We start from the raw sequence: 13285 nt of genomic DNA on the forward strand, positions 1-13285 counted from the left end.
AAGATATAAATAGCTACCACATATATCAGTACTATTATTTCAATATGATTCATTAGCTACTGTATAATTTATAGTTAATATGAGATTTTGACATGATAATCTAGCTGGATTATTCTATTAATTCTTTTCATTAAAACTGTTATGTCTCTAAGCATATGCACTTCATTAATCAAATGATATTAATTATAAATTAAGTTATACACAGGAAGTCAATATAAAAAATGTTTTTTTCTGGATGGTGAATTTTGGTTACAAGTAACTGATAGGGGCCAGATCATTTTTACTTAAAATGAAGGACTACCGTGTCTAAGAGACCAACACAATTTGATTTGCTATGTTAATTAAGAATTACAATAAGTACGTTTAATAAAAATTTTTGAAGGCCAGTATAATTTTAAATTATGAAACATATTTTGTATCATTTATTTACTCTAAATATAGTAAATAATGATATCTGTTTAGAATATTCAATTTTTTTAAATACTGTAGTTTTATATTGTGAAATAAGTGAATTCTTAATATCACAATTTATAATAATAAAAGGCCAAGAGGTGTCATGATCGAAACGACCAAACGACCAGTCACCATGAGGTGCATGGAGCACCTCTCGAGCCCTCCCCTGCGACCCACAGGCTCTGATGGCAGCAAAGCTCTCAGCTGGCTGGTGGGTGGTCTGCAGGAGGGTGGGTGCAGCGAGGCGGGCTTGGCGAGGTGGGCGAGACTGCAAGCACAGCGAGCCAGTGGGCAGGGCCATGCAATTTCCTGCACTGAGCCTCTAATACAAAATAATATCCTTGTCTAAGATGTTAGAAGAAATAAATTCCCTTCAAGTCTTTTAATACAAGAATGTGCTGTACATTGTTCACACTCAGTTCTCAGATATGTGCCTCAGACAATCAGTTTTCCCCCCATTCTGATACATTTAAAAGTAAGGAACAGACATGTTTTCCCATAGATATCTTAAAACTAAGTCATTGTTTTTATAATTACAGTACCATTACCATGCTTAAGAAAATTAACATCAATTTAGTTACATAATTTTAATGTATATTGAAAATACTCCAATTTCCCCTTTTGTACTGAAAGCCTTTTATAACATTTTTGTTGGTTTGTTTTCCTATTCAGGATTTAATCAATTTTGACACACTTTTTTGTTTTTATTTTCTTTACTTTTTCATAATCTCAATAGTTTTTAACTCTTTTTCTCCCCATGATAATAAAATTTTAAAGATCCCAATTCTAGTTTTCTTGAAGAAACTACTGTGAACAGATTTTGACCTAGATCAAGACTAGATCATGTTACATATTTTTGCAATAGTACAGCATAGATATTATGACATCTGCCATTGCATAGCATCAGGAAGCACTTAGGGAATTCCCATGCTGGATAGTAATCAGTTGTATGAAGGTGGTGACCATCAATCAGCTCATCCACAGTAAAGAAACATGCTTCATTTTGAAATTGATACTTAGGTTTGGCAGAATACTTTAAAACCATGTAAAAATCCTATTCCCCAACTACCTGCCACCTCATTGAACATCCTTGCCTGAAGTAATTTTACATTGGAAGTTTGTTGTAAAATTGAGATTTTATAATGTTATCACTTCTTCTATATTTATTACCTGACATCTCTGTAAAATTATCTTTTAAACATTTTTCTTCTTATATTTTCAAATGTTTGAATATTAGTATATCATCATTGCTATTTATTATATTAAATATATTTAGAACATTGCAATGTTATTCATTTTCATGGTCAAATTAGTGAAGCTTGCATTCTCACATGACAAATTTCAATATCAGACATGTAATCATATATTTCTACAAGCAGCTCTCTCTGGTCCCAATTAGGGACAACTGGTTTTAGGAAATAAAGATTGGGGCACTAAGTATACTCATTGCAACCATTGTTCTAAGCCTATTTAATAGACACATACTAGTATATCATGTGTTTATACTGATACTTCTATTTAAATCTATCTTCAGGTGTACTTGTGATCAACTGAGGCATTTAAGTTGCTTGCTAATCCAATAATTATAATATCATCAATGGGATGTTGTGATGTTTGACAGAGTATGAATACAAACAAATTTCCTCAAGTGTTATGATTGAGTTGAAAAAGCACTGGAATAAAATACTGAAGATGTAGTGCTGTCCTACGAAATGAAAGCAAAGTGCTTCTGATTATCCATGTAAATTTTGGTGAAAACACATTTGCTAGGTTAAGAGATGTATACTGTATTCCAGCAGACAGAAAAAACACCCTACAAAATAACATGATTGAGCAGCACCTGATTAATTTACCAAAACCTCAATCATTGCAAGAAATGTGTCTTTTACATTGGCCAGATAGGATAGTTTAATGGAGATGAAATTGGAATCCCAACCCTTCAATTTTGCAAGTTTTGGTTGGGGCACTGATATTTGCCATTCCCCAGGACTGCAGTATTGCTTATTGGTTTATTATTTTACTGAGGGATTAGTGGGCCATTATTCTTACTTCATTCCATGGTCAAGCACCATGTGGGTAACCTATCAATTAGTTATATTTATCTCCCTTAAATGTATTGAGACTAAGCATGATCTATAGAGTGGTCTCAGGCCAAGACTCTCTCCATATGCCACAGAATGACCACATTGTGACTCTAATAATGACGGCTTTGGTGTTTAGGTATTAATGTCAGTTCATATTCAACATATAATGATCTCCAGATGTCTATTTCCCCTTCCAAAGTACTGACACTTTCATAAATGACCACAGGATACTAAAAAAAATGCTTGGAAGAAGATTCAGAGGATACAGGTGTGGCATTGTTGCAGGATATTTTCTCAAAACAACTTAGACTCCCATTCAGTCAAGGAGCTCCAGGTCTGTAAAATATGTTTTCTTATACCCAGAAAGATATCATGGGTTTCTATAGCAGTTTTTCCACTTGGGTTTCTACCTACCAAACATGGAAAGTTTCTGTTTTTATAGGCAAGTGTTACCTTAGCACATTGCCTATGTTTTCATTTCTAAGGATCCAACCATCAATTAGCCACCACAAATAATTAGTGAGATTTACAACACTCTCTTTATTCCTCTGTCTCCATTACTTTGTACAGTCATGGGGCTCACACTGTCTGTCACTCTTTCTTGACCTTTATTGCACTATGTGCACTGCAATCAGGGAGCCAAATTCTACAGTGCATCTCCTACCATTATCTCCAGCCTACAAATGTCAACCATCACATGACATAGTAGTTGAGCTGGTTGCACATAATCCTTCCATTCCAGCATCACATCTCCTGAATTTTTAGACCTTGTGCACTTCTTCAGTGAGCAAGAAAGTTCTGGTATTTCAATCACTGTCTTTAGGAAACGATCCAGTCCTGCTTTAGTTAACCAACCTATTAGGCTCTCAGGTACTGGACACCATTTATTAATTGCCAAATCCAAGGTGAGTAAATGAATATTTAATATATTTGGTTCAATCTAGTTTTAAAGTTGTCCTTCAACATCCAATACCTTTATGACTAGTTACTATAATTGTGACTCAAACTCCTAATAAATCAACTTAGCAAGATCTTGCATCACTAATGTAATCGATATGCCAAAGTTCACCCTCTGGCTAAAATTATTTACTTCCCTTTATGTATCTATCCTCATCACAGGAACCTTCAAAGTCTCACCCAGTCACAACGGTGGATACAGAATACAGGTTCTTGTGATCTACCTCACGTTTGGATATGTATTTTTGGATATGACTCTCAATCTAGAGATTTATGGAATAAAAACATTATTTGTAATTCTTGCACTGACTGTGCAAGGGTAAAACAAGCAAGAAAACCAAAACAAATTACACAGACAAGACTGAGTTCAAGTAGGTGGGAAAGTGTAACATTACTATGAATGCCAGTCATGTACAGTCCCACCAATTAGCACAGCATTGCGTTCTCCTCCTTCTTTTCTTTTTAAAGATTTTAAAACTTAAATGCAAAAAACCATTCATATATTTAATTTTTTTAGCCCTCAAGCATTCATCTGGCTTTGCATTAGTGACAATTCATCATAATAGCTGTTAAGATTGAAGAAGGAAATAGACTGGATGGGGCTTTAAACCAATTTGGGAGAGGGGTTATTAGAAACTACAAGCATAGATGGAGTACATTAATCATCTGTGACAAAAGAATCCTTACATACAGCCAATAACAACAAAGAGTATGACCTAAAGATAATATTTGATCAACTTATAAACAGGAAAATAAAATGAGCAACTTAAAAGTGTAGATATTAAGTAAATGAATAAAGTTCCAAAACATGAAGAGATTAGCCAGATCAAAATTCCAGAAAACTTAACTTTTATCACTAGGAAAATATCTCCACCATCCCACAAAAATAAACTTCAAAGCAAACAAATATTTAAAATCTTATATGAATATCCTACTTTACATAACTAGCAAAAAGCCAATGCTAGGGAACTTTATCATTTGTGATTCCATTTCAATAATATGGTAGTTCTATATTATAAAAGACTGTTAAAACTTCCCAAAATAGATCCAGAGCATAGAAGCATGGAACAGACTGAAGAATCTCAGAGGGAAGGCAAGGAGCGGGGAAGAGATTAACTAAAGAATGTGTATACATATATGCATTACCTATGGACACAGACAATAGACAAGGCCTGGCGGAGGGGCTGCAGGGTGAAAATGTTAAATAAAGATAAATTAAAAAACAAACAAACAAAAACCCCCCAAACTTTCCAAAATTGTTTGAATTCTAGAATTACTCCAGTATAAAGTTTAAATCCTTATTGAAAAACGTGATTTTAACTTATTCAAACATAACTCCTTGCTAACACTCTTGTTGTTGAGAATTTTAAAGTATGATCACATATCTAATGAGAAGAAATGAACACTATTTTCAAGTAATTATTTTTTCTTTATGTATATCTGCATATTTTAATAAATTAGTGTGGTTTATATTATTCTGGAATTTTGCAACAACAAGAAACTGTAAGAGTTTCAATTTTAAATTCCACATTTTTGAAACCAAAGTTCTTGGATTATTTGACTTGTCTAAGGTACAGAGGGTTAGTAGAGATGGGACAAAGCCGTGCATAAACAGACTTTCCCACTCCCTAATTTAGCTTGAAGTTTCTGTTACTAAGAAATAATAAACAGAAAGGCCTTCTTCTTTATGTTTTTCTGTGGAATTAAGTTTTCTCTGAGAAATAAATTTTACTATAGGGCAATAATTGGGCCTGGTGTGTAAAATAAAATAAAAATCAGGCAATGCTTATATATCTAGAATAAAAAGCATTGGAAAAGAAACTAACTGGCATCATTAAAAACAAAATAAAATATGAATTATTGAATTGGTACTCAATATCTTTAGATGACTGTAGTTCATTGAAGTATCATTATGGCATTGATGAGTGTGGGAAAAGCCTAAGAAATGCTGCTGTATGACATTGATAAATGTGAGAAGGACATGTGAATTTTTTCAGATTCATAGATTTTTTTTGAACCCATCAGCAAGGCTGTTTTACAGGAAATGACAATCTTCTCTGCTACTTAAAGAAAATGATTATATCTGGCCCAAAGACAGACTTTTAATAATGAAACCAGTTGTTTGTATCTACTTTCCATTGATTTTTCCCTAGAAGATGTAATTATACTAGCTGAGAAATTCTTTGCCACCCCTTGTCATTAATTTCTCACAGCCTAAGCCACTTTGGTGTGACAGATTTCGCCCTCTGATCATAGCATAAAGGAGAGCACTCACCTCATGTAAGCCTGCTGCACCCTTATCCTATAGAGCTCCAACAGGCCACATGCCTGCTGGCTCCAGGCAGCACCATTGGTAACAGGAAACTGCAAATCAAGGCCAGGACAGCAGGAGGTGGTGGACCCCCCTAGTGGGCTGAGTCAGATGTAGACGGGTTTTATGAATTGTCCCTTGATTCTGAACTTCATGGAATGACTCCATAATGTCTTGGGAAGGACCTCTATAATTTTGTCAAATTCTTGGTTATGTTTATGGAGGGGATCTAGGTTAATCCCTCTGCATGGGCAATGTTTCAACTTACCTTTTCATTAGTTTTTTTGTTTTGTTTGCTTTTTGTTATTTTTTTATCACTTGCACTATTTTGTAATTAAAAACAATAACAACTACCACAAAAAGAAACAGACACACTTGCTCATGCAATGCTCTACACCTATTTTAAGGTGGATTTTGTCCAAATTGCTTGTGCTGTTATTTAGCAGACTTGACCAGCCCTCCACTGGGAAAAAAATTAATAAACAATCTTATCAATAAACCAAACAGCAATCTAAATCATTTTAGACCTCTGTATAAAGTATATACTGTATAAAGTATACAATAATTTCCGTGCAACTTTCTGAAATGATCTCCACTGAAACACTATCTGGAGTAAATGAAATAAATTATAGTAGAGAATTTTAAATAATGATAATCAATTATTTATTGAATATATGTGCCATGAATACAATGTGGGTGCTTGTGGCATTTTTTTAAACAAAAAGAGTTAAAAAATCACATAGTTAATATTTTAATATTTGAACTCCAGTAATGACACTAACTTGAGAATTATTTAATAGGTAGTATAAGCCTAAACGGATCTAATTTTGAATGTTTAGGGAAAACAGAAACTGTGTGATCATATTAGTACTCTGAAAAGATCACAATAGCATTAAGCATAAAAAAGTATTAAAGCTCTCAAACTGCAAGTGTGGTTAGTTATAAACTATTAATTACCGTATTTTTAAACCATAGGATCATTTTAATTTCTTCTTCAAATATTAACTGGTGACTCTCTGAGGGACTTCTGACTACACTCTTCTAAAACCTCACGCCAGCTGTATTTCATGGCTCAGTTAACCTGATTGAGATTAATGATCTTTTTTGTACCCTATAACATAAAAATCAGTCACAAGTGACAAGGTATTTATTTTGGAAACAGTGTACCAACATTCCAAATACAGAGAGGTTGCAGTATACAGATAGAAATATATAGATACATTGATGCAGACATCAATATCTGAGTATATATAGATCATTTGGTGTCTCTGAAACATCGAATTGGATAGTTTAGAGTAAATTGATTTATTTCTTTTATGTCTAATTGCAACAATTTCCATGAAAATGATTTATTGTGATGACAGAGACACATTGACAGTTCAATAACACTGATCAATGATACTAACCAATGGACAAATGGAATGTTCTATGCTTTGGAATGGCACCCAGACATTGACCACTGAAAAGCCATTCTGAAAAGTCTCCAAGTGTGAAATAGTATCTGTGGGCATAAATGTCAACTTCATTGTCCATTATTCACTTTAGAATTCAACCTTGCTCTGATAGAAATGATTCGATATGTCAAACTCTGTGTTAAAATCTGTAGAACGAAGAATGTTTTTCTTGGGATGAGTGGATATTTGTTTTTGTTTAAATCCCTATTCAGTCTAGGAGTAACCTTCCTTAAAATGACCTCTGACACATTTTTTTCTTCTCTACATTTCCCCCATCAAATGGGTTAGGGAATGATAACTGCTATAACTATATCTATTCAGTCTAGGAGTTACCTTCCTTAAAATGACCTCCGTCACATTTTTTCTTCTCTACATTTCCCCTATCAAATGGGTTAGGGAATGATAACTGCTATAACTATAATCTCAGCGGTTTAGTAAACATAATCTTGCTCCTAGTTTCTACTTAATTCCAATAATTGTCACTGGTGGAGTGGGATAGAGCATTGATAAAGATTTGCACTTCACTCTAGTAATTACATAGTCTTCTGAACTGTAGACGCTTCCCCTGGATTCTCTACATGCAGCCAGCAGAAAGGGGAGAGAGAGTGTGTGAAGGCTGTAGATCAGACATTTTTATCTTAAAACGTAAATATTATGGCACACTATAAATAAATTACTAAAATTCTGCAGCACACCAAAAATATATACTTTTGCCAATCTGACAAAAAAATAAGTCTAATTTTGATTTATTCATACCCAATGGCAATTGTTGTGTTGGCTGTTGTCCTTTTTCTAACTGACAACCTAAGGGAAAAGAGGTCAGTATACCTGCTAAATAGCCAGGTATTGCATGTTTTAAATATTATTGCAGCACACAGGTTTAAAATCACTGCCATGGATGAAAGTTTGATGGGTCAGTCCAGTAAACTACAGATTTAAGTTCCTTTGTTAGAACACAGTCATTAGCCCCATGCATCTCCACAGGAGCCTGGATATTGCAATCTTTCTAGGAGTCCTGGGAAGAAATAAAAACAGGAAAAATAATTGTAAACAAACAACAGTACACACACACACACACACACACACACACACACTATATTATATCAAAAATCCTATTTTCACTTTTATTACTAGATCTGTACTAAACTTAGCTTACCATAACAATAGACTAAATGCTTATTATTTTCAGATCTTTGCTTCCTGTTTTTCTTTCACAGTTTTCAACAGTAACGGTATAATTTACCTTTTCTCCCACTAGCCAAGAGCAGCTTTAATTAGACTCCTTTTGGGTGAATTTTGATGGATTTGCAGTTCTGAAACCCAAAACATCTCCTTTAGAAAACTATGTAAACAAATAATCACTTCATGTTGAAGAGCCACCGAATGCTTGTTTCAATTTCATTCTTTTATATATGCACTTACAGTTATTGAAGTTTCTGCAAAAAATTTATCAATTAACTAAAGGGTCAACTTTTGCATATGGATATTTGGAAAACTTGGTCTTATACATTTTTAAGCAAAATATTTAACCTAAATTTAAGCAAGCCTCAGGAACTGACGACATGTTTGTAAGAAATAAAAGGATAAGGAATAAGTTAAATGGCACAATTAAGTAATAATTTTGACTATCTTAATTTGAAACCTCTCCAAAAGCAGACCTTAAACCATAACTTGGGTGAATGTAGTTTATATGAAAGGTGATACCAGTATACACAGGTAAGAGAAAGAAAATAAGAGGCAATGAAGAAAGTAAAATATGTGTTAATTGTCAACTTATTGCTGCAGGCAACAAAGGCGGAGTCCCACTGGGAAAGCTCTAAAAAACCATGCCAAACATTGCTCTGAATTTCCCTCCTAGGAACAGTGAAGCTGGGGTATTGATCTCCTACTCAAGGGCACCATCCCCTCCATCCCAGTAAGTCCTATGCAAGTTCCAGAGGCATTGTCAAAACAAACAAACAAACAAACAAACAAACACACACACACCTTTAGGGAAGAAGGAATGGAGAGCGAGAGAAAGAGAGAAGATCCAATATTAAATATTGAGTATTAGTAGAGCATTTATGAATACCTACTGTTCCCTTTCTTGATATTTTCTATAACTAAGAAAAATATAGTAAAATGATGTGAAAAAGAAAAGGGAATTTATCATGCCAATTACAATGTCAGTGATACACTCACATGTTTAATATTAGAAGTTTCCAACCAATTAGAAATATTATATGTATCACATCTTTTTAATAGTTTTTGAAAAGTTCTAAATATGTAGGTTATAAATAGATAACATAAAACCCCAGATATGTCTCAAAATATTCACCATGTGCAATATAAAATTATATTTATGCCATTTCAACTACGTTATAAGATCTACTAAATGCAAAGAGTAATAAAAAAAAACAGAAAATAGACACACTGGGAATATTAAAAAGCATGAATTATATCATAAGCTTGAGTCATCATTTTTAAATCCATAATGATCATAAGTTAAAATAGAAGCATTTTGTAAATTATTTTGAAAGAGGCTTTTGTGAAAGGTGGTCACAGTAGAGGAAGAAGGAATTCCCTCTGTTATGAAGAAAAACTGACATTGATGAGATTTTCCAAAGGACAATTTAGAAAGAGTAAAATATAAATTACAGATGTAGCTTCTACATTAATTGAGAAGTTTCCTTATCTAAGGATTTACTGTATACACCTTAATCAAGTAAGAAGATATGTATATTCAGCTCAGGTTATCTGGAATCGTGCTTACACAATGTATGGTAGTGAACTGGAGACGTCAAATATCCCACATAATGTAAATAAAGGAGAAAAACTTACAGATATTATTTGGAAATATTCTCATATTTTAGATGATACAGTCATCATGCATTTTCATATCTAACCTCTAAATATTGAGAACTTCCTCAATCACAATGCAAGGACTAACTGAAGTCTTCTTTCTTTAGTTTATTAACAAAAAATATGATCACTGATGAGTCAACAGCATCCAGTGGTACTTAAAGAAAGGCCTGAACATTTGAGCCACCACTTAACATTGAAAAAATCAGTAAACTGCATGACTACTTAAAATTAGGTTTATACCCCAAATATAGTGACACTGTCTACTTCAACTGTTTCACAGTTTTAATTTTCAATCCAGTATGTTTATGTTATACTAGAGGCCCGGTGCACAAATTTTGCACTCGAGGGGGTCCCTCTGCCCAGCCTGTTCCCTCTTACAGTCTGGGAGCCCTTAGGGGATGTCTGACTGCCAGCTTAGGCCCTCTCACCATCAGACATCTTTAGCGCTGCCGCGAAGGCAGGAAAAGCTCCTGCCACCGCCATTGTGCTCACCAGCCATGAGCCCGGCTTCTGGCTGAGTGGCACTCTTCCTATGGAAGTGCACTGTCCACCAGGGGGCAGCTCCTGTGTTGGGCGTCTATCCCCTGGTGGTCAGTGCGCATCAGAGCATCTGGTCATCTTGCCATTTGGTCAATTCGCATATTAGTCTTTTATTATATAGAATATTAGGCATAAACTGATAACCGGTATATTATCATTTCTTCCAGAAGAAAGAGGTAAATAAATTTTAAGTTTTGAGGGTATTTTGTTTTTTAGTTTTTGTGTGTGTGTGTGTGTGTGTGTGTTTGTTTTTACTTTAGTCCAAAGAAAAAAAGACTATAGAGAGGTTACTATTCTGAATGTTTAGTAACTTCCAGTCCTGGGAGTATCTACTAGTTTTGAGATTAATACTAACATCAATACCACATTTCTCTTAGCCATTGCCTCACAATAGAAAGGTGCCTGGACCAGACATTAAAGGTATAAGGTATGGTCCTTTCTCTTCCACTGTCCCTGCTGTCTCTCTTCTTTCTGTCTCTGTTGCTCTGTCTCTGTCTCTCTCTTTCTTTCTGTCTTTGTCTGTTTCTTTCTTTCTCTCTCCATTTTTTTCTCTTTATCTTTTCTCTATGTGTGTGTGCTTCTCCCTCTCTCTTTGAGCCTCTGTCTCTTTCTCTGTGTGTGTTTCTCTCTGTCTCTCTCTTTCTCTTTCCTTCTTACTCTCTCTCTCACCTTTCTCTCTTTCTCCCTCTCTTCCTTTCTCATTTTCCAACTGGGTTTAAGACTAACATTTTTATCTGGTAAATGTTAGGACAATAATCCAGACTGTTCTGTCTTATGAAGATAAACCTGTTTCTTTCCTCATTGAATTCATTTCTGGATTAAGTAATAAATGTAACTCTTTGTTTCTTTGGAATATTAAATCTGAATATGCAAAAATACATGTGTATCTGTGTGTGTATGTATGTAGAGAGAGAAAGAGAGAGAACTTAAGCAAAGGGGTGTAGCTGGAAAAGGCCTATAGCTTTCTTTTTTTACTGCACTTAGGAAAAAAAGTCCTGTACTCATTTCCAAATAATTTATTAGATTGCCAAGTTAGATCAAGTTATGAGGTTCAAGGCTTGGTATCAAATCAATATTTAAATTGTCTTGGATTATTAGCTTTGGTCATGTGTGACACTGGATTCTTGTGAGGAGAATAGAGGTCAAGAAAAAAAAATATTTGTTCTCAATTCCCTTGAATCATAAAATATCATTTTAGTCTAGCCAAAATGTATACCATCATGCAAACAATTAGCAAATTTTCATCCTCCAATTTTTTTCACAAATACTCTCAGCTTATATGTCTCAAAAACCTCAAGCAAGCTTATGTATGATTAAGTTAGGAAAAGAAGAAAATATTATACATGGATTTTAAAGGGATAAGACCACCGTTGAGTTTCTGTTATTTTAACATTTCTGAATGTAAATTAATCTAAAATATATGGGCTTTACACTAAAATTTCCTGTGGTTTCTTTTAGTAGTATGCAAAATAATTAAACACTTTATAATCAATCCATTGATAGTCCCATGGTATGAATGGTCATTTAAACAATGCCATGAAAAACTTGCTAAAATGAAGCCCAGACAGCTAAGCAGCTACTAAAGTAGATAGGATCTGAGAAAAGCAACTGGATGCATCTGAGTATCCAAACCAGATATGATTGACATTAACAAACAGCATTAACTCTGTTCAGATACATCAAAGGTGTAATTGTTTTTATCACTGAAGGATGTTTGGAATACAGATGGTAGAAAACTCAGCTCACATGGGGTTCCTTTACTGGCTGATACAATTGAAACAAAACAGGGAGTGTTCGGCTTCTTGTTAAGTGGGCAGCATAAGAACCTGGCTTCTCTCATTCTTCCTACCCCCATTCCTGTTCATTGCATTCAGCTCCCCGTGGACTCAGGATGGCTATATCTTCCCTGGCTTAAGCTGAGTAGGAAATAATGTTTATTTGAGGTAGAATTCAACAGTTTATTTTAATTGGATCAAATTGAAACATGTGCCAAATCTGAACTAAAGGCCAAAGGTATGCAGTATTCTGATTGGCCTGTCAGGAGTCACACAGCCATGCTTGGGGCAAGTCATCCAAAACACAGAGCCTGAAGAGTGCATAGATATGTAAGAGCTGCTTGTACATCTCACATACATGCTCACACAATGTACATATTACATGAAAATGTTATACATGCAAATTAAACAATGTAAAGCCAGAATAAATATTTAAATGTATCACATATATTACATACAACTTATGCATACACTTATAGTCACACAATGATTTATGAACGTGAAAAACTATAATCTTCTCTAAAACACCTTAAAATATAAAAAGGGGTTTGAGAGTGAGAATTGAAATTTTAGAAATATGTGATAATCTCAGAACCAAGATGCTATTAAAACCAGGAACAGAAGAAAAGGCATTCTATCTCTAAATAGAAATAAAATAGAAATGAGCATTCATATTTAAAAAAAATAAAGTTATGAATTTGAAATAAGTTAGTTGTTATCTATTTTCTAAGCTTCTCAACTAGTAAAGGCATCCAGAGGGAGAGTATATTAATTTATTTTGTGTCATCAGATCAAATGACACTCTGGTCCGTGAGGACAGAGCTGAAAGGATGGAGTCATGAAGTCTCCCTGCCACAGTGTCAAACC

General features: G+C 34.3%; 1 pseudogene; it reads right to left on the reverse strand.

The window, feature by feature from the left end:
• LOC102263754 overlaps positions 1 to 10586 on the reverse strand; it is a 40232-nt pseudogene extending 29646 nt beyond the window's left edge.
• Between the last annotated feature and the right edge of the window lie 2699 nt (positions 10587 to 13285).

Source organism: Myotis brandtii, unplaced genomic scaffold (assembly GCF_000412655.1).
Source record: "Myotis brandtii unplaced genomic scaffold, ASM41265v1 scaffold116, whole genome shotgun sequence".
Taxonomy (NCBI): domain Eukaryota; kingdom Metazoa; phylum Chordata; class Mammalia; order Chiroptera; family Vespertilionidae; genus Myotis; species Myotis brandtii.